The following is a 26,093-nucleotide window of genomic DNA, read 5'->3' as shown; positions in this document are numbered from 1 at the left end:
TTCATAGTTAGAATTCCCAGGAGCCCCAGAAGCTTCACTCGCATTTCTGAGCTCTCTACCCCAGCAGGAAAGGTACCCAGCAACCATAAGACCTGCTGGGTTATCTCCAGCCTGCTGTCACGTGATGTCTGCACCCATCCTTTCAGACCTGTGCGTGTCCAGCCTGCCTCATCACAGTACCTGGAGATCACCTCCTGTCCTCGCCCCGACCTCTCACTCCACACTTTGCCTCAGGCCAAAAAACATGCTGACCTCTGGTTGAAGTTCTGCTGTGGGAGCCTTTTCATCTCCATCAGATTATGAGAGCTTCAAGGGCTGAGTCCAGGCCCTACATAGTGCTTTGCAAACAACAGGTTCTCAACTCATGTATTTTTATATATATATATATATATATATATATATATATATATATATATATATATATATATATGTATAAAACGGAGTATAATTGATTCACAACGTTGTGTTAGTTTCAGTTATACAGCTAAGTGATTCAGTTATAGATATACATGTCTCTATTCTTTTTAGGATTCAACTCGTGTATTTTGGAAACGTTCATCAACACATCTTTCCTAGCATCTCCACTGAAGGTTCAAGATGCCTTCCCTCCCCTGACCTTCACTCACAGCTCTGATTTCTTGAAAAAGCATGAACATATCTCAATTCCCAAATTCCTTTTTAAGCTTGCCCCTTCTGCTTTATAGCGTCACCCAAACTTTGAGTTTCTCCCAACAGCCTGCACGAAGAGGGAATTTAGTAAGCAGTCAACAGTATAATTTGTGCTAAAACTCTTGTTCACAAGCAACCAAAAAAGAAAAAGGATACTACAGGCCCCTGAGGATCTCAGCTTCCAAAGGAAATGTTAGAAGATTTCCTTTGCCGGAGGCCCTCAAGAGGAGCCTGGGCTTCCCACGGCTTGTGTAACCGTGAACGGGAGGGCCCCAAAGCATTCAGGCATAATTTAGCCTCTGAATAAAACATGAATTCCAATGTAAAAGGCTGCATGGGGACCCTGATTACTAGTTAGTGGGGCCATTCCGTCTCCCTATGCCGCTCTGACCTGCTCTGGGAAGCTTTATAACATGCAGAGATGGAGGGATGCAGATGAAACCAAAGAGGAGGCTGCACAGACCCAGAAGAAGATGCCAAAGCTCTGCTCTCAGGTCTGACGCTCCCATTTTCATCAGCTGATCTTCCATTCCCATTCATCAGACCATCTCACGGAGGCTTTCTCCTCTTGGGTTCTGTGTGGCATCATCTGCACGTTATAAACACACATGCAAGTGCTCTTCCTTCTGCCTAGGAGCTCACTGCCTTACTTCACGGTCTGGCTGATTTGTGGTGGCAGGAGCAGCTGCTTTCCACTTTTTGAACACTCCCCAGTAGACAGGCCCAATGCTTGGCACATTAGTTTGAGTTATGTCTTTTAATGCTCATAAATCCTGAGACAGATACCTATATTATTATTGTAAACCTGTAATCAATAATACTATATGTTACAGAATTCTGTGTAATTAAATTACCATTTAATAAAATGTACAATGGCATGTGCAATTAAATAATAATAATCCCCATTTTGCAACTTGGGTTGGAAAGATCATCCCATGACCCTCAGCTGATAAGAAATGAGCATTGCATTCAAATCTGGTTTTCCTATCTCTCAAGCTCTTACATTTAACTACTGTGATATACCACCTGTCTGTTCATCTTTCAAGGCCAAGTTCAAACGTTATCCCCTATGTGAAGAGCCTTCTTTGGTGACAACAGAGCTAACTGGGTGATTTTTTTCCATCTCCCTATAACACTTGGACATATACAACTGAGTAAAACTGAGTCTCATAAAGGCTGATCTCAACATAGTGCAAAAATCAGAAGAAGCATCAGTCCCAGATACAGAAATTGTAGAAAAGTAGTCTAAACCTTTGTTGCAGGCTCTTGAAAGATACCAAAGGTAGATGGTATTCATTAAACCTAATGCAAAATATTTTAACACATAGTTTTTTTATATATATATTGGGTTGGCCAAAAAGTTCGTTCGTGGTTTTCCCTAAGATGTTACAGGAAAACATGAATGAACTTTTTGGCTAACCCAATATGGAGAGAGAGATTTATGTATATACATATATACACACATACACACACACACACACATATATACCCACCCACATATGTATGTATATAGGCAAACAAATAATAAATGTTACCTAAAAAGCATAACTCGTGGTTGGAGTGGGTTAATCATAAAAGTAGCTTTAGTTTTTCCCCTATTTTCTTTTAAAATCTATTCGGTGTTGGTTCTTCCCTTGCCCCTGGGTGAGAAACCCTAGCCAGCCCCATGACACATCTGGTCACAATTATGTAATAAAATGTCCCATGACTTTAAATTAGAATAGCATTTAAAATGTCCAGTCCTTGTAAGAGTCACAGGCACTTGCCAGCGTCTGCTGCAGGTAGGGACGCCTGCCATTAGGAAGGGGGGAGCCGTTGGGAAGTTTCTTTTCTTTTCCTGCACCTCCTTCCATAGCTCTCTAAGTTTGCTTTCTCAGGATTAGAGCCTGAGAAGAGTTACAGAGAAGTTTATACTTGACTGAAACTCTTGCAAACGCCTTTGTAACTTCTGATAACAAAGCAATACATACTGTGTAGCAATATATCATATTAAATGTAGCAAATATTTTTTTAAAATCTAAAACAGAGCAAAGAAGGAAACAGAAGCCACCCATAACCCCATCAACCCCAAATGACTTCTGTCAACATTTGGGTGAACCCCACTGATATTTCATTCTCATTTGTAGATGTACCTATTGCATGTGCATGTTTATGGGAGATTTTTTTTCCTACATTGAAACTTAGTAATGAAGCTTCACTGTCATATATTTCTTGAGTGCAATAAATAAAAAGAAAACATACATCATCTGTTGATAATAACTATAACTACTTTGCCTTTTACAAATATGCCAGAAAATGGCGTAGTGTACAGGATAAGACGCTACACTCCTGGGGTCACTACAGTATCCCCCCACTGATTAACTGAGTGCCCTTCAGTAAACAATCAATGCTCTATGTCTCGGTTTTCTACTCCGTAAAATGGGGATAATCATAGTAACTTTTCTCATAGGGTTGTCATGAAATATAAACACAGAAGTGAATATGTATGTTTAACATTCTTAGAAGAGTGTCCAAAAGATGGTAAGCCCTTTATAACTGTGAGTTACGAAGATGAGGATGATGACAATGACGCTGAGAGATTCACACAGATGGAAATACAGTCCTCAAGAAGTTTGTAATTTACTTTGTGAGATAATGAATGTAAAGCAAACAATTAGAGAAGATTTAAATGCTAATCTAATCACTTTGATTCTTAAAAAAGTCATAATAGGTTTGAATAAGCAAAGTAGAACTTGGGAGAATTTCAGTTCATTTGAGTATGATGTTTGGCAAATATATAGATACATATATGTTTTCTCAACATTTGTCTGGGTCTTTTTCATGCCTCCTAAAATCCAGTTCGTTTTCTGGGATGAATTGATGAGAGTAAGCTTCTCTAATCCTAATACAAAAACAAAATGCATCCTCCCCCCATAAGAAAAGCACACAGGAACCTCACTGGTGCTATCAGCTGTCAGCACTGCAGTCCCCTGCATCCTCCTAGACTTGTCTGATAGGAGCAGATCAGAAAAAAGGATGAAGCTGACAGACTGTCATCATTCCCTCCTCCCCAGTCACCTGCCAGTGGATCCCCAGAAACTGGTGTGATTGGATCATCTCTTCTAAAAGTAAGAGGCCTAAAAAGGATTGGGTCAGATGGTACACCCTAAAGGATTGGGGCAGCTGAATTCTTCAGGTGTAAGCTGTCAGGATGTAGATGGGCAGTTAGTGATCATAAGTCCAGATATTTCAATACTGTCATTCTTAATGTTTGCAAGCTTTTTCTTTCCCTTGATTATTTCCTTTTGTTCACTGGACCTAGGTTTTGAACCACGAACAGGAGCTTTTCAAGGAGTAAAGAAGTGAGAGCATTCCATACAGAAGTATTTCTCTGCAATGAAATGAAACATGTAGGGTCCTACAACTGGCTCTTGGAGGCCCCATATGGTTCCTCTCAGTCAGTGGTTCTCAATCCAGGCTGCAGAGTTGGAAATATTTGGGGAGTTTTTAAGAAGCCCAATACCCAGGCTGCATCAAGACCAATTTCAGTCAGGAAAGCAGAGGGTGGAACCAAGCATCAGATTTGTTAAAAGCTCCCTGGGTTATTTCACTGGGCAGGCAAGCTGGACAACCCATGCAGTAGGCAATAGCTGAAGAGTCCAGCTTTGTCCAAACATGTGTGTTCCTTCTCTGTGTACTGAGAACCCACATCTCAGCTTAGCTCCTTGATCACAAGAGGAACAGGATGAGATTTGCAGGACTGCAGCATGATGGAAGAGAAGAGGCCAGGTTTTGTGGCCTGAAAGTTCTGTGTTCATATCCCAGCTCTGTCACCAATTTCTTAGCTGCATGGATTTGGATCAGTTTCTAAGCCTCATTTTCCTTCCTTGTTCACTCCATGGGAATAATAATAATATTAACTTTGCAAGTGTTGTCTAAAATTAGAGGGATGAGATGAAAAGTGCTTTGCACAGTACCTAAAACATGACAAGGGTTTGAGAACTGGTAGCTGTTATAGTTATTATTTGCTAAACCTACAATTTTAGAAATAAAATCGAGTGTGTGCTATTGACAGGGGAACAATGATACCACAGTCACATACATAGGAGAGCATATTTCAAATGAATATATGTTCACACTACTGATTTCTTTAATGTTAACACCTGGCTCTAAATTCATAAGTATTCATAATTATGGATATTAACTTTCTAAATGGAGGAGGTATTTCCCATGCAGGATGTGATGCAGAAAGTGAATTGACATTCAATGGATGCACTCAGTGTCTCTGTTGAAGACCTCTAAGCGACGCAGAGACATTATTGCATCCATGTTGGCAGGTATCCAGTGGAGTAGATAAGAATATGTGCTATCATCCAAGGACAGATCAACTAAGTGGCCCAAGAACTCCGGGAGTCATAAAATCATAAAATGTTTAAGTTGCAAGAGATCATCTAGTTCAATGATTTTAAAATATATATATTCTCTCAGCAGTGGAACACTTTTCTCAGTAGAAATTTTAACTGGTAATGCCCAATTTTGGCAAGTGAAATTCTTATTATTGAAGTGAGGCTTACCTACTTTACCCTGAAGGGTTGTTTGGAGTTCTAGAGATACAAAAGAACACACTTTGAAAACCAATGACTGAGTTAAAACCACTTGGGGTAAGATTGTTACTTTGGTAGCATCCAATGAAACTCACCTCCTGCTATTCTCACTGTTGTGTATTCTCTTCCAGCATTGAGTATAGCCTTGGCCATGTGACTTGCCATCGCCAATGGGACATTGACATGCATGATGCGAGTAGATATGGTTTTGCTTCTTGGTATATCCACTCTTTGAACCAGTTGCCACGCTCTAATAAAGCTTGGGCTAAGCCACTGTATGATGAGACCAGGTTAAAAAAAGAGACCACAAAGAGGAACATGGAGGTACCAGATTTCTGAGTGAAGTCCTGCTGCATCTTCCAGCCCCACCTTAGCCTCCAAACAACTACAGCCTTATGAGAGACTTCAAGGGAGACCAGAAGAAGAAACACCCAGCCACGCCCAGTCCAGCTTACAGAATCATGAAGAAATAAAATGATAGTTGCTTTAAGCCAACAAGTTTGGGGATGAATGGTTATACAAAAACAGCTAACTGAAAAGTTATTTACTAGAGCCCCTCATATCTCTGGCATATCCTTGTAGCTTGCATTTTAAAAATTCTTTAATAATAAGCACTGAACGGGATTGGAACCAAGATGGCAGAGTAGAAGGATGTGCTCTCACTCCCTCTTGGGAGAACACCAGAATCTCAACTAGCTGCTGGACAATCATCAACAGGAAGACACTGGAACTCACCAAAAAAGATACCCCACATCCAAAGACAAAGGAGAAGCCACAATGAGACGGTAGGAGGGGCACAATCACAGTAAAACCAAATTCTATAACTGCTGGGTGGGTGACTCACGGACTGGAAAACACTTATACCACAGAAGTCCATCCACTGGACTGAAGGTTCTGAGCCACACATCAGGCTTCCCAACCTGGGGGTTCGGCAACGGGAGGAGGAATTCCTAGAGAATCAGACTTTGAAGGCTACTGGGATTTGATTGCAGGACTTTGATAGAACTGGGGGAAACAGAGACTCAAACCTTGGAGGGCACACACAAAGTAGTGTGCTTAACAGGACCCAGGAGAAGGAGCAGTGACCCCAGGGGAGCCTGAATCAGACCTACCTGCTAGTGTTGGAGGGTCTCCTGCAGAGGTGGGGGGGTGGCTGTGGTTCACCGTGGGGACAAGGACACTGGCAGAAGAAGTTCTGGGAAGTACTCCTTGGTGTGAGCCCTCCCAGAGTCCATCATTAGCCCCAAAAAAGAGCCCAGGTAGGCTCCAGTGTTGGATTGCCTCAGGCCAAACAACCAACTGGGAGGAAACCCAGCCCCACCCATCAGCAGTCAAGAGGATTAAAGTTTTACTGAGCTCCGCCCACCAGAGCAACAGTCAGCTCTACCCACCACCAGTCCCTCCCATCAGGAAACTTGCAGTAGCCTCTTAGATAGCCTCATCCACCAGAGGGCAGACAGTAGAAGCAAGAAGAGCTACAATCCTGCAGCCTGTGGAACAAAAGTCACTTTCACAGAAAGACAGACAAGATGAAAAGACAGAGGGCTATGTACCAGATGAAGGAACAAGATAAAACCCCAGAAGAACAACTAAATGAAGTGGAGATAGGCAACGTTCCAGAAAAAGAATTCAAAATACTCATAGTGAAGACAATCCAGGACCTTGGAAAAAGAATGGAGGCAAAGATTGAGAAGATGCAAGAAATGTTTAACAAAGACCTAGAAGAATTAAAGAACAAACAAACAGAGATGAACAATACAATAATTGAAATGAAAACTACAACTAGAAGGAATCAATAGCAGAATAACTGAGGCAGAAGAACGGATAAGTAACCTGGAAGACAGAATGGTGGAATTCACTACTGTGGAACAGAATAAAGAAAAAAGGATAAAAAGAAATGAAGACAGCCTAAGAGACCTCTGGGACAACGTTAAACACAACAACATTCGCATTATAGGGGTCCCAGAAGGAGAAGAGAGAGAGATAGGACCAGACAAAATATTTGAAGAGATTATAGTTGAAAACTTCCCTAACATGGGAAAGGAAATAGCCACCCAAGTCCAGGAAACGCAGAGAGTCCCATACAGGATAAACCCAAGGAGAAACACGCTGAGACACATACTAATCAAACAGGCAAAAATTAAACACAAAGAAAAATTATTAAAAGCAGCAAGGTAAAAATGACAAATAACATACAAGGGAACTCCCATAAGGTTAACAGCTGATTTCTCAGCAGAAACTCTACAAGCCAGAAGGGAGTGGCATGATACACTTAAAGTGATGAAAGGGAAGAAACTACAACCAAGATTACTCTACCCAGCAAGGATCTCATTAAGATTCAATGGAGAAATCATAAGCTTTACAGACAAGCAAAAGCTAAGAGAATTCAGCACCACCAAACCAGCTCTACAACAAATGCTAAAGGAACTTCTCTAAGTGGGAAACACAAGACAAGAAAAGGACCTACAAAAAAAAACCCAAAACAATGAAGAAAATAGTCATAGGAACATACATATCAATAATTACCCTAAACGTTAATGGATTCAATGCTCCAACCAAAAGACACAGGCTTGCCGAATGGATACAAAAACAAGACCCATATATATGCTGTCTACAAGAGACACGCTTCAGACCTAGGGACACACAGAGACTGAAAGTGAGGGGATGGAAAAAGATATTCCATGCAAATAGAAATCAAAAGAAAGCTGGAACAGCAATACTCATATCAGATAAAATAGACTTTAAGACAAGGAAGGACACTACATAATGATCAGGGGTTCAATGCAAGATGAAGATATAACAATTATAAATATATATGCACCCACCATAGGAGCACCTCAATACGTAAGGCAATTGCTAACAGCTATAAGAGAGAAAATCGACAGTAACACAATGATAGTGAGGGACTTTAACACCTCACTTACACCAATGGACGGATCATCCAAAATGAAAATAAATAAGGATACAGAAGCTTTAAATGACAAAATAGACCAGATAGATTTAACTGATATTTATAGGACATTCCATCCCAAAACATCAAATTACATTTTCTTCTCAAGTGCGCATGGAACATTCTCCAGGATAGATCACATCTTGGGTTAGAGATAAAGCCTCAGTAAATTTAAGAAAACTGAAATCATATCAAGCATCTTTTCTGACCACAACACTATGAGATTAGAAATCAATTACAGGGAAAAAAATATAAAAAAAAACAAACACATGGAGGCTAAACAATACATTACTAAATAACCAAAAGATCACTGAAGATTCACAGAGGAAATCAAAAAATACCTACAGACAAATGACAATGAAAACACGATGATCCAAAACCTATGGGATGCAGCAAAAGCAGTTCTAAGGGGGAAGTTTATAGCTATACAAGCCTACCTCAAGAAACAAGAAAAATCTCAAATAAACAATCTAACCTTACACCTAAAGGAACTAGAGAAAGAAGAACAAACAAAACCTGAAGTTAGCAGAAGGAAAGAAATCATAAAGATCAGAGCAGAAATAAATGAAATAGAAACAAAGAAAACAATAGCAAAGATCAATAACACTACAAGCTGGTTCTTTGAGAAGATAAACAACATTGATAAACCATTAGCCAGACTCATGAAGAAAAAGAGGGAGAGGACTCAAATCGATAAAATTAGAAATGGAAAAGGAGAAGTTACAACAGACACCGCAGAAATACAAAGCATCTTAAGAGACTACTACAAGCAACTCTATGCCAATAAAAATGGACAACCTGGAAGAAAAGGACAAATTCTTAGAGAGGTATAACCTTCCAAGACTGAACCAGGCAGAAACAGAAAATATGAACAGACCAATCACAAGTAATGAAACTGAAACTGTGATTAAAAATTTTCCAACAAACAAAAGTCCAGGACTAGATGGCTTCAGAGGTGAATTCTACCAAACTTTTAGAGAAGAGCTAACACCCATCCTTCTCAAAATCTTCCAAAAAATTGCAGACGAAGGAACACTCCCAACCTCATTCTATGAGGCCACAATCACCCTGAGAGCAAAACCAGACAAAGATACTACAAAAAAAGAAAATTACAGACCAATATCACTCATGAATATAGATGCAAAAATCCTCAACAAAATACTAGCAAATAGAATCCAACAACACAGTAAAAGGATCATACACCATGATCAAGTGGGATTTATCCCAGAGATGCAAGGAATCTTCAATATACACAAATCAATCAATGTGATACATCCTATTAACAAATTGAAGAAGAAAAACCATATGATCATCTCAATAGATGCAGAAAAAGCTTTTGACAAAATTCAACACCCACTTATGATAAAAACTCTCCAGAAAGTGGGCATAGAGGGAACCTACCTCAACAAAATAAATGTCATATATGACAAACCCACAGCAAACATCATTTTCAATGGTGAAAAACTGAAAGCATTTCCTCTAAGATCAGGAACAAGAGAAGGATGTCCACTCTCGCCACTATTATTCAACGTAGTTTAGGAAGTCCTAGCCATGACAATCAGAGAAGCAAAAGAAATAAAAGGAATACAAATTGGAAAAGAAGAAGTAAAACTGTCACTGTTTGCAGATGACATGATACAATACATAGAGAATCCTAAAGATGCCACCAGAAAACTACCAGAGCTAATCAATGAATTTGGTAAAGTGTAGGATACAAAATTAATGCACAGAAATCTCTTGCATTCCTATAAATTAATGATGAAGAATCTGAAAGAGAAATTAAGGAAACACTCCCATTTACCACTGCAACAAAAAGAGTAGAATATCTAGGAATAAACCTACCTAAGGAGACAAAAGACCTGTATGTAAAAAACTCTAAGTCACTGATGAAAGAAATTAAAGATGACACCAACAGATGGAGAGATATACCATGTTCTTGGATTGGAAGAATCAACATTGTGAAAATGACTATACTACCCAAAGCAATCTACAGATTCCACACAATCCCTATCAAATTACCAATGGCATTTTTTACGGAGCTAGAACAAAAAATCTTAAAATTTGTATGGAGATACAAAAGACCCCGAATAGCCAAAGCAGTCTTGAGGGAAAAAAACGGAGCTGGAAGAATTGGACTCCGTGACTTCAGACTATAGTATAAAGCTACAGTAATCAAGCCAATATGGTATTGGCACAAAAACAGAAACATAGATCAATGGAACAAGATAGAAAGCCCAGAGATAAACCCAAGCACCTCTGGTCAACTAATCTATGACAAAGGAGGCAAGGATATACAATGGAGAAAAGACAGTCTCTTCAATAAGTGGTGCTGGGAAAACTGGACAGCTACATGTAAAAGAATGAAATTAGAACACCCCCTAACACCATACTCAAAAATAAACTCAAAATGGATTAGAGACCTAAGTGTAAGACCAGACACTATAAAACTCTTAGAGGAAAACATAGGAAGAATACTCTTTGACATAAATCGCAGAAAGATCTTTTTTGATCCACCTCCTAGAGTAATGAAAATAAAAAACAAAAATAAACAAATGGGACCTACTGAAACTTCAAAGCTTTTGCACAGCAAAGGAAACCATAAACAATACGAAAAGACAACCCTCAGAATGGGAGAAAATATTTGCAACGAATCAACGGACAACGGATTAATCTCCAAAATATATAAATAGCTCATGCAGCTCAATATTAAAAAAACAAACAATCCAATGAAAAAATGGGCAGAAGACCTAAATGGACATTTCTCCAAAGAAGACATACAGATGGCCAAGAAGCACATGAAAAGCTGTCCAACATCACTAATTATTAGAGAAATGCAAATCAAAACTACAGTGAGGTATCACCTCACACCAGTTAGAATGGGCATCGTCAGAAAATCTACAAACAACAAATGCTGGAGAGGGTGTGGAGAAAAGGGAACCCTCTTGCACTTTTGGTGGGAATATAAATTGATATAGCCACTATGGAGAACAGTATGGATGTTCCTTAAAAAAACTAAAAATAGAATTACCATATGATCCAGCAATCCCTCTACTGGGCATATACCCAGAGAAAACCATAATTCAAAAAGACACATGCATTCCAATGTTCACTGCAGACTATGTACAGTAGCCAGGTCATGGAAGCAACCTAAATGCCCATCAACAGACGAATGGATAAAGAAGAAGTGGTACATATATACAGTGGAATATTACTCAGCCATAAAAAGGAACAAAATTGGATGATTTGTTGAGACATGGAGGCATCTAGAGACTGTCATACAGAGTGAAGTAAGTCAGAAAGAGAAAAACAAATATCGTATATTAACGCATATATATGGAACCTAGAAAAATGGTACAGATGAACTGGTTTGCAGGGCAGAAATTGAGACACAGATGTAGAGAACAAATGTATGGACACCAAGGGGGGAAAGCGGGGAGGGGGTATGGGGTGGTGGTGTGATGAATTGGGTGATTGGGATTGACATGTATACACTGATGTGTATAAAACTGATGACTAATAAGAACATGCTGTATAAAAAAAGATAAAATTCAAAAATTAAAAACAATAATAATAAATAATAAGCATCGAACTAGTCTGATTAACCAGTAAGTAGATGAATTAAACATATAACCAAAGTCTTCTTGTTCTAATACAGCCCTTGTGCTACAATTCACCTGATCCCATATTAGTGGAATAAAACCTTTAAACTCTAGATATTCAATCTAGATTCCTTAACATTATTTACATTTTGAGATAGAAAGAACTACTTTGGTCCTTAAATCCTTAAGTTTCTGTTAACTACGAAAACAGCTAAGAACAAGAGGCTTTTAAGCAATGAACTAAGATGTTACAACATCCACGGACTTTTCTTAGGAGAAGCTCTCTCAAAACCTGCATGCCCTTATTCTAGAAAAAATTCTATTTTAACATGGTTTTCTGGATTCCTGATTCATAGGAATCACACACATATATGTGTGCGTCTATACATTTATATACAATGGATAATAAATAAACTATACATAATAAAGGCCAGGTATATTTCTAAATAAATTTAATTTACTAGATGAAATTTATATTTAATCGGATTATATTGTGTATGTCAAGACCAGATCAAATCACACTTGCACACCATTCAAGGATTCTGTTGGAATTCCACTATATCGGTGAGCACTCAATCTGAGATATTTCTCAGCAGAGCGTCTGTGACAGGGTCTCTGACCTGTATGCTCTGCCCTCACAATGAATCTTTGACTCTAGTCTCAGTGTTTCACCACTGCTACCATCACTGCCACACCCGGTAGTTGTTATTATTCTTTTAATCTTACAGACCATAGATCTGGCTTTTATAAGTGCACAGAAAGAAGTTAGGAGGCTACTGGTGGGTTTATTTCTTTCCTTCCCCCAAAAGAACATGGCAAGGAAATTTATTTCCTCTTAGAATGTGAGAGGATTGTGGAGCCTGTGAATTATACCCCACAATGTTGGGTTAAAAAATTCGCTTTTCTCTATTTCTCAGAATCAAATACTAAACTCTATTGTCCTGCTTGTTGATGAAAAATCCCATCTTACTGTTAAAGTATAATTTTCAAAAGATAACATAAGAATGCTCAGGCAAATAGAAAGTGAACACATGTAAAAGATTTACTCAAGGGCTTCCCTGGTGGCGCAGTGGTTGAGAGTCCGCCTGCCGATGTAGGGGACACGGGTTCATGCCCCGGTCTGGGAGGATCCCACATGCCACGGAGCGGCTGGGCCCGTGGGCCATGGCCGCTGGGCCAGCGCGTCCAGAGCCTGTGGTCCACAACGGGAGAGGCCACAGCAGTGAGAGGCCCGCGTACCACAAAAAAAAAAAAAAAAAAAAAAAAAGATTTACTCAACTCATTAATTACTGAGAGAAGCAGTAAGGTGTTAAAAACAGTCCAAAGAACATTTGAGAAGATAGGTATTTATAGGTAAACTAATAAAGGCAGGTGAGGATAGGATTTCAAGGATAGATATAAAACTGATTAACGTCTAACAGGGTGATAAACCCTAGCCTCTGAGGTGACCTGTTCTAGTGATAAGAAATAATTTGCATCTCAACTGAACACAATTCTGCAAGATAGCATGTAGCTTAAGTCTGGGACCGCTAACCAATAGCAAACCATGAGTTAAAGAACAAGCACTTGCCTAATCCCTGGGTGGGCTTGCACCTCCATAAAACACTGAAGAAACAAGTCACCCACCACCTTTTGCTTTTGTCCAAATTTTGAGTAATTTTTATCAATACTCATTTTTACTGCACCTCTCTCTGCTTGTCAGTGGGTTCAAGCAAGAATTATGGAGCTTTTAGAAGCCAGAAAATAGGAAGAAGGCCAGGCCAGCTAGGCCATCATCTTTACCAGTGCCCCTTCTGTGACCTAATCTTGATGTCATTTCAGGCTTCTACCACATCCTCCTCAGTGTTGGGGACAGACCCTAGGATAACCCCCAGTGACCACCACCTTCTGGTATCCCTGCCTTTGTATAATCCCCTCTCCTTGTGTGTGGGTGAGATCTGTCCCTTGCCCCTAGCTAATATACTGAATAATATTGCAAAGGTGAAGTGATCTTGCACAATGTAATTTAAATCCCAAACCAATTCATTCTTTGTAAAAGGAGATTTCCTAGGGTGAACCTAAATTAATCAGGTAGGTTTGGATTAAGCAAAGCCCTTAAAAGGGAGACTGAGCCATCCCTGAGCCACGAGATTATCCTGCTGGCTCTGAAAAAGTTAGCTGCCGAGTTAGAGAGCCATGTGGCAAACAGCTGCAGGTGACACCTGTGATGAGAGTGGACCCAAGTGAGCCAGCAAGAAAACCTCAGCCCTACAACTGCAAGAAACGGAATTCTGCCAACAGCCGTGTGTGCTTGGAAGAAGACCCCAAACTCCAAAAAGGGACAAGCCCAGGCAACACCTTGATCATAGACTTGTGAGACCCCAAGCAGAAGGTCCAGCTAAGCTGTGACTGAACTCCTACCCCACAGGAACTGTGAGATCGTAAGCGTGTGCTGCTATAAGCCACTAAGCTTGTGGCAATCTGTTACACAGAAATAGATAACTAATACACTCAGGGGAACGCCACACAGCGCGTACTTCCCTGACGGCAGACATGCTCAAAGAATTCCCCTCCAATGCTCTCAAGGCCATGGTGCTTATTTTCAGCCATCTTTAGCATCCATAGAGGCAATTCCTCTGTCTAGGGAACGGAGTAAAGCCAGCCTAGGTCTCTGCCAGTCACAGAAAACCCTGAAGACTCCATTCTTTATCTTAGACCCAGAGATGTACCCTCACCTTATCACCTCCCCGAAATCATCTCTTCTTTTCAAGTCAGCCTCCTAAAAGCTTCTACATCTGAATGATTACCCTCTACGTCTTCCTCTTTGGAATCCCCAGGTAAAATCTTCTCCCTGGGCCTGAAACTCCAAAGCTCTACACTTACCAGTTTTGGGAAGAGGGAAAAAGAGAGACAAATTGTTATAAGGATTGCTCTGGCTTTTAGAAGATTCAGTGTTGGCCTCCATTTACTGGAATGAGAGAGGAGAAAGAAGATTCTAACACCATTTCAATGTTGCTTGTTTGTTTTTTATTAGTAGTAACTCACCATTTTAAAGAGAGTTACTGTAATATACACTATATAATCAGGCTACAATAAAGTCTTTTAGGGGCAGAATTATAAAATAAATGGAGGTTCTTGACACCTTCCTGATGATGCCCTTTGTATCTCTTAAGATCATGAAAGAAAAAAAAAGGAACCAGAGGCAGACATGTAGTGTTTAGTGGTAAGGAGTCAGAGGACATGGCAGCAGAGGAGGACGAACCCGGTTCAGCTCAGGAGAAACTGCTGAGCGGGCTTCGCAGAGGTGAGCTTTGGGGATCAACCCGCTGGTGAGGCCAGATCTGGGACTTGCTGGTTACTACCTTTGCACCAGCATTTCTCAAATTTGCCTGCACAGTAGACTCACCTGGGGAGTTTTTAAAATCCCAGTGCCCAGGTCACACCCCAGATCAATTAAATCACTGTTTGGGGGGCTGAGACCCAGGTATCAGTATTTTTTAACGATCACCACTTTTTAAATTCCCCAGGGAATTGTAATGTGCAGGCGTTTTAAAACCACTGCCTCACACTCTCTTCTTTTGTTCAGGAAGAATGCGTTCTCACACCTTAGCCCCAAAGCATCACCTGGAGAGACTGATAACACCCAGTTTCCCCTGGCCCCAGCCCCTGGGGTTTCTGATTCAGCAGACTTAGAGTAGAGCCCAAGAGCGTGCATTTCTAACACACTCCCAGGAACTGTTGACACTACTAATGGGGGAGCATTCTTTGAAGAGACAAGGGCTAGATTTTTACCTTAATGAAATTGCAAGCACAAATCTTAATAAGTGGCTATTGGCTAAATATTTAATGAACCATAACCGTATGTGACCTGTGTTTCACGCTTATGGAGTACTTACAATTAATAATTCCAGGGGCTTCCCTTCCCTGGTGGCGCAGTGGTTGAGAGTCCGCCTGCCGGTGCAGGGGACACAGGTTCGTGCCCCGGTCCGGGAAGATCCCACATGCCGCAGAGCAGCTGGGCCCGTGAGCCATGGCCGCTGAGCCTGCGCGTCCGGAGCCTGTGCTCCGTAACGGGAGAGGCCACAACAGTGAGAGGCCCACGTACGGCCAAAAAAAAAAAAAAAAAATCCAGATTCTACTCTAATTTTTAATTTGTCTTGTTCCCTAAGCAGCATCACACAGAGACCAATGGCCTCCAGAGAGAAAGACCTTTGCACAAAAACCACTAGGAAAGGTTTGTATATTTATCTCATGTTCCCTGCACATTAGAGTCTCCTGGGGGTTAAGTAAAAGATACCAGTGCTTTGTTCTCACCCTTGGAAATTCTACTTTACTGACCCTGAGGAGTGGCTTGGATGGGCAATGACATATATACATACATATACACACACACACACACACATACAATATACATACACACATATTAATATATACACATATGCATACATTAGAATAATTGATAAATATAATTGTTACATATTACACATAATATGTATAATGTATAATATATCATTAGTTAATTAATTATTAGAATTTATTTCTTAGAGCAGTTTTAGGTTTATAGAAAAATTGAACAGAAAGTGCAGGAGTTCCCATATACCCTCTCTTGCCTCCATCACAGTTTTCTGTATTACTAACATCTTGCATGGTGGGATACATGTGCTACAATTAATGAACCAATATTGATACTTTATTAGCTAAAGTGCATAGTTTACATTAGGATTCACTCTCTAGTGCTGTAGAGTTCTACAGGTTTCACCAACTGTATAACAACATGTATCCATCATTATATTATCATGCAGGATAATTTCACTGCCCTAAAAATCTTCTGTTCTCCACCTATTCGTCTCTCCCCTCTATTCCCGAAATCCCTGGCAATTCCTGATCTTTTTGTTGCCTAAAGCTTTGCCTTTTCCAGAATGTCATATAATTGGAAGCATACAGGCTGGATTCTTTCACTTAGTAGTATGCATTTAAGTTTCCGCCATGTTTTTCTGTGGTGTGATAGTTCGCTTCTTTTCAACACTGAACAATATTCCATTGTCTGGATGTATGTTTGTTCATTCATTCACCTATTGGATACCATTGCCTCCAAGTTTTGTCAATTACCAATAAAGCTGCTATAAACATATGTGTGGATATAAGTTTGCAACTCATTTGGGTAAATTTAAGGAGCCTGATTGCTGGATTGTGTGGTAAGATTACGTTCAGCTATATAAGAAACTGACAAACTGTCTTGCAAACTGACTGTACCACCCTAGCCCTTGGTATTGTCAGTGCTTTGGATTTTAGCCATTCTAAGAGGTGTGTAGTGGTATCTCATTATTGTCTTAATTTGCAACTCTGATGACATGTGATGCACAGCATCTTTTCATAGGCTTATTTGCCATCTGTTATCTTCTTTGGTGAGATGTCTGGGCAATAGTATTTTTAAAACAACTTCCTAGGTGATTTTCTTATGAAACCAGAGTTGATGATTACTGAAGCCTGGAACTCCCAGAGAAGACCAAACGTGGAACCCAGGAACATTGTGAGAAGAATAAGTTCTGTTTTTCTGTCTTGTAAGTGGACTCTATAGCATCCTTGTACATCTTTGCATTCCACCCATATCCCCTCAGCCTTAGGATCATAAAGCGTAATGGCCTGATTTCTAAGCCCTAGGCTTTCTCTGATCCCACAGTCCCTCCATACTGCACAGGGAAGACTGTACGTGTCAGAGAAGTAACCTCCATATATTCCTCAGGAGCAGCCCTCAACCAAAGAAACTGATAGGAATTGGTGTATAAACTCGTTGGCTGTCTCACCCCTCCAGGGGATAATTCTAAGATGTGTTCTACACTGTCTTGAGAGTCCCCCTAGCAGGACTGAGCTCCAGTTCCCCATAACGGTAACTCATTTGTTTCATATCCTTAATTCTCTGCTTTCCTAATCCTCTACCAGTGTTTCCTGGCATCAACTGCCAAATAAACTACTTACTCTTATAATCTGGTCTCAGGATCTGCTTCTAGAGGAGCCCAAATCAAAACAGCCTCTGGATAGAGTAAGGTTGGTGCTGGAGGAGATTGTGCCAGGGCATAGAGTGGAAAACTGAGTGACGCTAAGAAGGCCACAGAGAAGATTAGTCACTGGTCAAGGGGACTGGTGGGTAGTCAAACAACATAACATTTGAAGCCATCAAGTGGCTTACCTGTATCACTCTGAAAGCCCTCTGCCATGGATGGATTCTCAGGCCACTAAACTATTTCCTAGAAAATGGGGAAATACACAAATCAATCAAAACCTGCTCTCTTTTACCATTTTCACAAACATAATTGATCTTACCCTGAGTTCATCAGACAGCTGAAGGTGAGGTTAAGGGCTTATGTTATATTATTTTATTAGGGTATGTAATGCCAGGGAAGAGGAATAAGAAACAGGGAGAGTCTGGAAGGGAAGGAGGGAGAACCAACAGGGGGAGGCTGCACTATGCAGGTGGCTGCCACAAGGGAAAGTGGTTACTCAGTCATGGACCACTGAGCCTTTGCTGACCCACACAAGCTACATCCCAAGACTGATGGCAGCTGGGTGTAGTGAGAGAGGAGAAACGATGTAACCACTGGCTCCCAGCACCAATGATCCGGAGACAAATTTCCAGGGGATGGTTGGTGAAAAAGAACAGAATCAATCCTCCCATAGTTGATTGGCCTCCAACCCCTAATGAATATTCTACAGAAGAACGTGTGGCCTTCATTGTCTCTCCTTTCTGCCTTTTTCAAGAGGATGGGTGTCCTAATTTCCCAGAGACTGATTGTGAGGTATTTCATATATATCTTAATTCTCTGTAAAAATTTAGTAGCTCTCTTACCTTAAGAAAGAAAGAAAAAGGAAAGGAATAGGAAAGTCAGCACTTTCCCAGCCTTTTCAATATAACAGAGCTGAGCTGAGCTCCTCTGGCCCTGATCTCTCAAGATACTGGAGCCTCCGTGAAACTCTACCCCAGGATCTAGGGTCACAGCCTCTCCTGTGAATCCCTGCAGCTGTGATCTGCCCCAATTAGGGTGTGACGAGAAGCACAATCTTCCTTCCAGAAAGAAGTCCTGCACAGACAAGGAATACAAGGCAGCTCAATTACATTATAATTGACTCTAATTGGCTCTCCCATGGGCTGTTAAGTTCTTTATCTGCAGCCTGGTAGCACATTAGAAAGCTGTAATACCTCTATCCTGCCCTGAAGAACACAAGAGAAAATGTTAAAAAAAAAAAATCCACCAAGCAGCTGAGCTTGGAAAAAGAGAGCTCCGGTGGGATCAGTAGAGTGGAGGTGTTTTTAGGAAGAGTGTGAGGAGATATCAGGGGGAATGTGAAACTTCTGACTGCCTTCTAACTGCAGACAGAGAAGAAAAAAGTTCTGGAGGAGTTATTATTGACATACTAAGAGAGTTTCTTAAATGGACATATCTTCCAAGAAGCGTTTCTACTTGCCTTCATTTGTTGAGTATGCATAGACTCCACCGTGTCAGGGCTGGAGATACAGAGTGGAGAGACATCCTGTAGAGTCTGGCCTGGGAAAGAAGATCCAGCAAGATGACCCCAGGTCCAGACGAAGGTGTGAGAGTGGGAGGAGAGGGCAGGTGAAGAGAACTGGCCAGGAATGTTCCTGGTAACTGGAAGAGCCAGGGTGAAGAGCCAGAGTTCAGAGTGGACCCAGCAGGATTTACCTGAGCCCCGTGCTCTTGGAAAACAGAGAAGCATCGGACTTAGATGAAACTCACCATGACCTCCTTGTTCACTTAGACAGCGCCAGACACAGACCCTCCAAATTCCCATTCTTTGCTCTATAAGTGATTAGCTAAACCTCTCGTCCCCACTGATCAAATGGAACAAAATGCTTGGAAACCAAAGTCACTTAAGATTCTCTCCTTCCCCTAGAGCCCTGAACTTTGATCCCCCTTCAACCTGAATCAGCAGATAGCCCCTCCTTACAGCCCCTCCTAAGAAAAGAACATCCTCTGATTGACTGTCTTGTCATGCCAGCCCCCCTTCATTCCACCCCCCACTCCAGGTTCTGTCCAGCTGTGTTCACTCTTCTCTATACAGGCAGACCTCGGAGATACTGCAGGTTCGGTTCTAGGCCACCTGAATACAGTGAATACCTCAATAAACAGGGTCACATGCTTTATATGCACTGGTTTCCCAATGCATATAAAAGTTATGTTCACATTACACTGTAGTCTATTTAGTGTGCGATAGCATTATGTCTCAAAAAACAATGTACAGACCTTAATGAAAAAGCACTGTTGTTGGAAAAATGACACCAATAGACTTGCTGCTCAATGCGGGGTTGCCACAAACTTTCAATTTGTAGAAAACGTACTACCTGCGAAGCCCAATAAAGCAAAGTGTAATAAAATTAAGTGTGCCTGTAAAAGAAAAGACCTCTGGCTTAACCCTTGGGCTGCTTGAAGATCTATGGACAGGGTGCTCTCCCTATTACAAAGGTCCTTCTCCCCATAGTAATAATCTTTAGAAGAAAGTCTCCCGTTACTAAGTCAGTCCTGATTTGTTTTTTATTTGACATGACCACACATGTGTACTAGCCGTTCATAAAACTGAGTAGTACTTTTTTTTTTAAGTGTAGTTGATTCATAATGTGTTAGTTTCTGGTATACAGCAAAGCAACTCAGATATATATATATAGATAGATAGATAGATAGATAGATAGATAGATATAGATATAGATTATTTTTCATATTTTTTTCCATTATAGGTTAGTACAAGATGTTGACTATAACTCCCTGAGAGTAGTTCTTAAACTGGAGCTTCATCAGAATCCCCTGAAAGCCATGTTAAAACACAGGATTCTGGGCCAGAGTTTCTGATTCAGTAGGTGCGTGGTAGGCCCTGGAATTTGCATTACTAGTAAGTTTCTAGGTGATGCTGAATCCTGCCCACCCAGTGCCTGCCTTAAGAACCACTCACATAGACTAGGACAGGGAGAGGCAAGCGTGAGGGCTGCCAGAGAATTAGGCAGAGGCCAGGCGTGAGGGACCATAGAGTCTACACTTTTATCTCAGGCACTATTGAAGGATGGAGCCAGGGAGGGACTTGACCACATCTGCCTGTCTTGGAAATCCCTCTGTCTGAAGTTTGGAGAACAAATTAGAAGGGGTACAAACCAGGGACAGGAGGTCTGGAGGAAGCTGCTGTGTGATCCAGGTGAGAACGGTGGGGCCTGGGCTGAGGTGGGCAGGGGTTGTGTGCTGGTGCCTGAGGAGAAGCAGAGATTCAGGTGGTCTTTCAGCAACAGCGTGCATAGGACTCTGTAACTGACTGAGGGTGGGGCATAAGAAAGAGGACGGGGCAAATTTTTTTAAATTAATTAATGAATTTACTTACTTATTTTTGGCTGTGTTGGGTCAGGGCAAATTTTTTAATTAATTAATTTATTTATTTACTTATTTATTTGTTTATGGCTGCATTGGGTGTTCGTTGCTGCGTGCGGGCTTTCTCTAGTTGTGGCAAGCGGGGGCTACTCTTCGTTGTGGTGTGCGGACTTCTCATTGCAGTGGCTTCTCTTGTTGCAGAGCATGGGTTCTAGGTGCGTGGGCTTCTGTAGTTGTGGCACGCGGGCTCAGTAGTTGTGGTGCACGGGCTCAGTAGTTGTGGCACATGGGCTAAGTTGTTTTGCGGCATGTGGGATCTTCCGGACCAGGGCTCGAACCCGTGTCCCCTGCATTGGCAGGCGGATTCTTAACCACCACGCCACCAGGGAAGCCCAGGACGGGGTTATTTATGACTCATCTTTCTGTCCCCTGCTAGATTGCAACCTGAAGAGCACTGCTATTTATTCGTAGTTTTTGCCAGTTGTCCCATAAGGAGTTTGATACCAATTCCAGTGTGCCTGTGTGTGTGTTAGGGGGAATCCAGGGGGTGGTTCTACACCACCGAGAAATTCTCAAACCAGCTGGGTGTCCTATCATTCAACTCAATTCTGATGCCATCTACCCAGAGACAGCATCAGGTTCCACCGGTGAAGGGCTTAGTCCAAGACTGCCCCTCACTTCAGATGCCCATCACAAGTCCAGGTTGTTACCTGTGCTTTGGACCAACTGACTATAAATCAGAGGGTCCCACGACCCCCTCCTTAAATTCAATTAATTTGCCAGAATGCCTCACAGAACTCAGGAAACCTGTTTGCTCACTAGATGACCAGTTTATAACAAAAGTTATTAAAGGATGTGGTCAACAGCCAGATGAAGAGATACACAAAGTGAGGTTCCAAACAAAGGAGCTTCTGATCTCCTGGAGTTTGGGACCCATCACTTGGAACTGTTCTGGCTCCCAACTTGAAAGCTCTCCAAACCCCCCTTTTTTGGGTTTTTAATGGAGGCTTCATTACATAGGCATGATTGATTAACTTAATTGGCCATTGGTGATTGATTCAACCTCCAGCCCCTCTGCCTTCTCTGGAGGTCTAGGGATGAAACCATCCCTAGAAACTGGTTGGCTCCACTGGCAACCAGTCTCTATTCTTAAGTTTGGTCCAAAAGTCACCCTCATTAACATAACAAAAAACATCTTAACACTCATCACTTAGGAAATTCTAAGGGTTTTAAGAGCTCTGTGACAGAAACAGGACAAAAACCAAATAAATATATATTCCTTATTACAAATCACAATATCACATCCCATCTAATGCTTATTCTTCTTGGAGAGTGTGTTTGACAGAATCAACAAAATCAATATTAATTTGTCAGTGTTTGTTTTTAAGATATAGCAAGGAAGCAAGTGACAAATATTAGGAATGTCTTCTCCCTTGGCTCCTTTCTACCAGCATCATTCAACAAATAGACACGTGAGAGATGACAGATTGACCCAAGGATAAGACACTGATCAGCAGGCCTGAGCCGGGCACACAAAAGAGGAAGCCACACTTCCCAATAGTGCTCTAGACCTATTGTACTGACATTTTTAGAGAGGATAAAATGTAGCTCTGCGCCCCAGAAACCATTTGTTATATGGTTGTGCATATTTACATAGAGACTGTTATATTTTTAGTTGGAGGGAGGTGGGCTTTCTCTGTTTCTATGGTAAATTGCTTGTACAGTCTGCATTTGTATGATTAAAGTATTGACACTGGGGCTTCCCTGGTGGCGCAGTGGTTGAGAGTCCACCTGCCGATGCAGGGGACGCAGGTTCGTGCCCTGGTCCGGGAAGATCCCACATGCCGCGGAGCGGCTGGGCCCGTGAGCCATGGCCGCTGAGCCTGCGCGTCCGGAACCTGTGCTACACAGCACGAGAGGCCACAACAGTGAGAGGCCCGCGTATCGCAAAAAAAAAAAAAAAAAGAAAAAAAAATGTATTGACACTGAATTGGCCAATTTGCCCAAGTAGGAAATGCACCCCACTGCCCAATTTTAAAATACATGTACCCTTTATAAGTAGAACCATGCTAATGGGGAAAAAAATGGAATATATATATTTTTTTTAGTTTACCATCCTTGAAACGAAGCAGAACCCTGTGGGGCCCTCCCAGGTACAAATCCTTCTTTTCTTGTTTGTAGGAAATAGGCTTCATTCAGCCTCCTTGACCTTCCCTGAGTTCCAAAGTGTAAATTCAAACAGTTGCTTATCAGGGAAGGGAGGGAATGCAGAAAGAAAGGATGAGCAGTCAAGAAATAATAGTGCAGCCATGGGGCAAGGTCCTGGTTCCTCCTCAAGGAATATACATAACAAAATACCTCTGAATTCTTCTGCAGGAACTAAGGTCCAAGATTCCTGGAACACCACGAACCAATTAGAAGAAAGTCTGTACACAGTGGAAGATAACAAAGACTCTGACTCCTTCCCCAAACAATTCTCCCTTTAAAAGCTTTCATGGCCGAGAATAATCTTGAAGGTGGTTTTTGGACATGAGTCTGCCTTCTCCCCAGGTTGCCAGACTCCTGAATAAAGCAAACTCTCTGTGCCTACTAGCACCCATCTCTTGAGTACTGGCTTTCCAGTGGCGAGCAGCTGAACTTGAGTTTGGTAATATCCTCAGGCATGAAGTTAAAATCCCCCAATCCTACTTGTCTCCCAAGGACAACACCCTGGAGTGATGGGTCTGCTCCCACCTCCTACTCACCTTGGGGGGGATGGGGCACAGGGCCCACCATCAGGACCAGGCTCAGCTCACAGTAGTGCACACTGTGGGACCCACGAGCCACACGTGGTTCCTGGGCACTTGAAATGGGTGAAACCAAACTGAGATGTGTTTTTTCAGGTATGCAGTGGATTTGGAAGAACGTAAAATGTTTTTATGTTGATTACACGTGAAATGATAATATTTTTGATATACAGTGTTGACTAAAATATGTTATTAAGAAAATCTTTTCACTGCATGTGAGTTTGCTAGGGCTGCCATTCACAAAGGACCACAAACTGAGCAGCTGGATTGCCTCTAGTTCTTGGATTGCCTCTAGTTCTTCTTGCTAGAAGTACAAAATCAAGGTTTCAGCAGGATTGGTTCCTTCAGAGGCTAGGAGGGAAAGGTCTGTCTCTCCTTGGCTTGCAGACGGCCATCTTTTCCCTGAGTTTCTTCACATCCTCTTCCTTCTATGCATGTCTGTCTGTGTCCAAATTTCTTCATTATAAGGCCAACAGTAATACTGCATTAGGGCTCATGTTAACGACCTCATTTTAACTTGATAACTTCAGTAAATGCCCTATCTCCAAATAATGTCACATTCTGAGGTACCGGGGATTAAGACCCCAACATACTTTTTTCGGAGTGGACATAATTCAACAAATAACACACTGTTAATCTTTCCTTTGTTTAAAAGTGGCCACTAGAAAATGTAAAATCAAATATGTAGCTCACACTTTTCTTCTTTTGGATCACACTGCTGTAAAATTACTTCTCTCCCATAGTCTGGTGCAGGCGGGAGACGGTGCACAGGGAGACAGGGATTCCAATAATCTGAAAATTCACCAGCCTATTGAATGACATTGATAGGGATAGAATAGGATAGTTAGTTATACAGGTAGTTGTAGAGGTCCCAGTAGGGGATTATAGATAGAGAGGGAAACCTAGGAAACTTTGGGAGACCACTGTAAGTTAATGATCGCTCAAGAAAGCTATCAGTACATTGTGGAATGAAGCAGGCTTGCTTAACTATAAAGCTATAAATAAAAGCCCAAGATATGCCCCAGGTCATTAGATGAAAGAAAAATGTTACCACCCTTCTGCTGATTTGAATAAGTGCTATGACAGTCCTAGTTTGACCTCATAGGGTCAGAGACTCTCCTGCCCAATACGAAGGAAGAGCTAGTGATGTAAGCCTGACATCTACTCAAAGAAGGCGGTCTTTTCCCCTCCCCACTTTCCTTTGATTATAAAATTGTAGCCCACTTAAACCTTGGGGCAGAGCCTCCTTGCCTGCCCGCTTCCACCTCTCACAAGCGTCCTATATTCATACATCTACTTCTTGCCTACCACTTTGCCTCTCACTGAATTCCTTCTGCACTGAGACACAAAGAACCTGAGCCTCAGTAAGTCCAGACACCAGGTGAGTGATTCTAACTAAAAGACTGTGGGTTTGAGTCCCAACCTGGGTTTAGGCTGGGTTCGAATCCCGGCACGTTGGTTCAAGTCCCAATCTGAGGTGCACGGTTTCAACATGATCCTGTTTCCCATAATCCTGCGAGAAGCCTGGACCTAAACTGAGCTGGGAAGACCACCACACTGTGGGTAAATGGAATTTTCTTTATTATTTGGTGGGAATTGGCTGCAGAGAGAGTGGAGTCCATTTTACCCACTCACTCATTCATCCACTCATTCAGTCCGTCATTCACTTTTCATATTCTGTCCCATTGATTTGGAAACCTACTAAAGCAGAGAGCTTGGTAATGGTGTTATTCAAAAAACTGGGTTCACTTCTTGAGGGGCGTTGAGCCAAAAGACACAGCCAAGCCAAAATTTGGAGAAGGAAGGATTTATTTCTTGCAGCAAGTAAGGAGAACACCGGCATCTTTCCCAAAGCAGTGTCTCCCCAAACAGCAAAACTGGGGACATTTTAAGCTAAGGGTACATGCCTATTCATGGTGGGGCTTGGGTGGTTCACAGAATCCAAGGTTTAGTTGATTGTGTTAGGTAGTTAGTCTGACATTAGCAGCAAGGAGGTGACTGTGGTGAAAGACAAGAGGGGAGTAGTCACATTATACCCCAACCACCTGGGGACACTCCCCTGACCCCACCCAAAATGGGTGAAACTATGGTCGTGTGGTGGGCAGTTTATCCTGATAAAGAGGGGCAGCGTAACACTCGGGAACTTCCCAGGGCTGTGCATACCC

The 26,093-nt window shown here is 41.7% G+C and overlaps 1 long non-coding RNA gene across 2 annotated transcripts; it reads right to left on the bottom strand.

Annotated features, from left to right (window-relative positions):
• Window positions 1-14,120: 14,120 nt before the first annotated feature.
• Window positions 14,121-25,735, bottom strand: LOC307198752. Of its 2 annotated transcripts, XR_013831691.1 has the most exons (4): window positions 24,622-25,735; window positions 20,936-21,026; window positions 18,625-18,856; window positions 14,121-18,025 (listed from the first exon to the last, which is right to left on the bottom strand). It is a non-coding gene; the product is annotated as an uncharacterized lncRNA (long non-coding RNA). The 2 variants fall into 2 exon arrangements; XR_013831690.1 differs by having other exon boundaries at window positions 14,121-18,856.
• Between the last annotated feature and the right edge of the window lie 358 nt (window positions 25,736-26,093).

This window comes from Stenella coeruleoalba (genome assembly GCF_951394435.1).
Source record: "Stenella coeruleoalba genome assembly, chromosome: 15".
Taxonomy (NCBI): domain Eukaryota; kingdom Metazoa; phylum Chordata; class Mammalia; order Artiodactyla; family Delphinidae; genus Stenella; species Stenella coeruleoalba.
The sequence above is the reverse complement of the archived record's forward strand: the minus strand, read 5'-3'. Positions and strand labels throughout refer to the sequence as shown.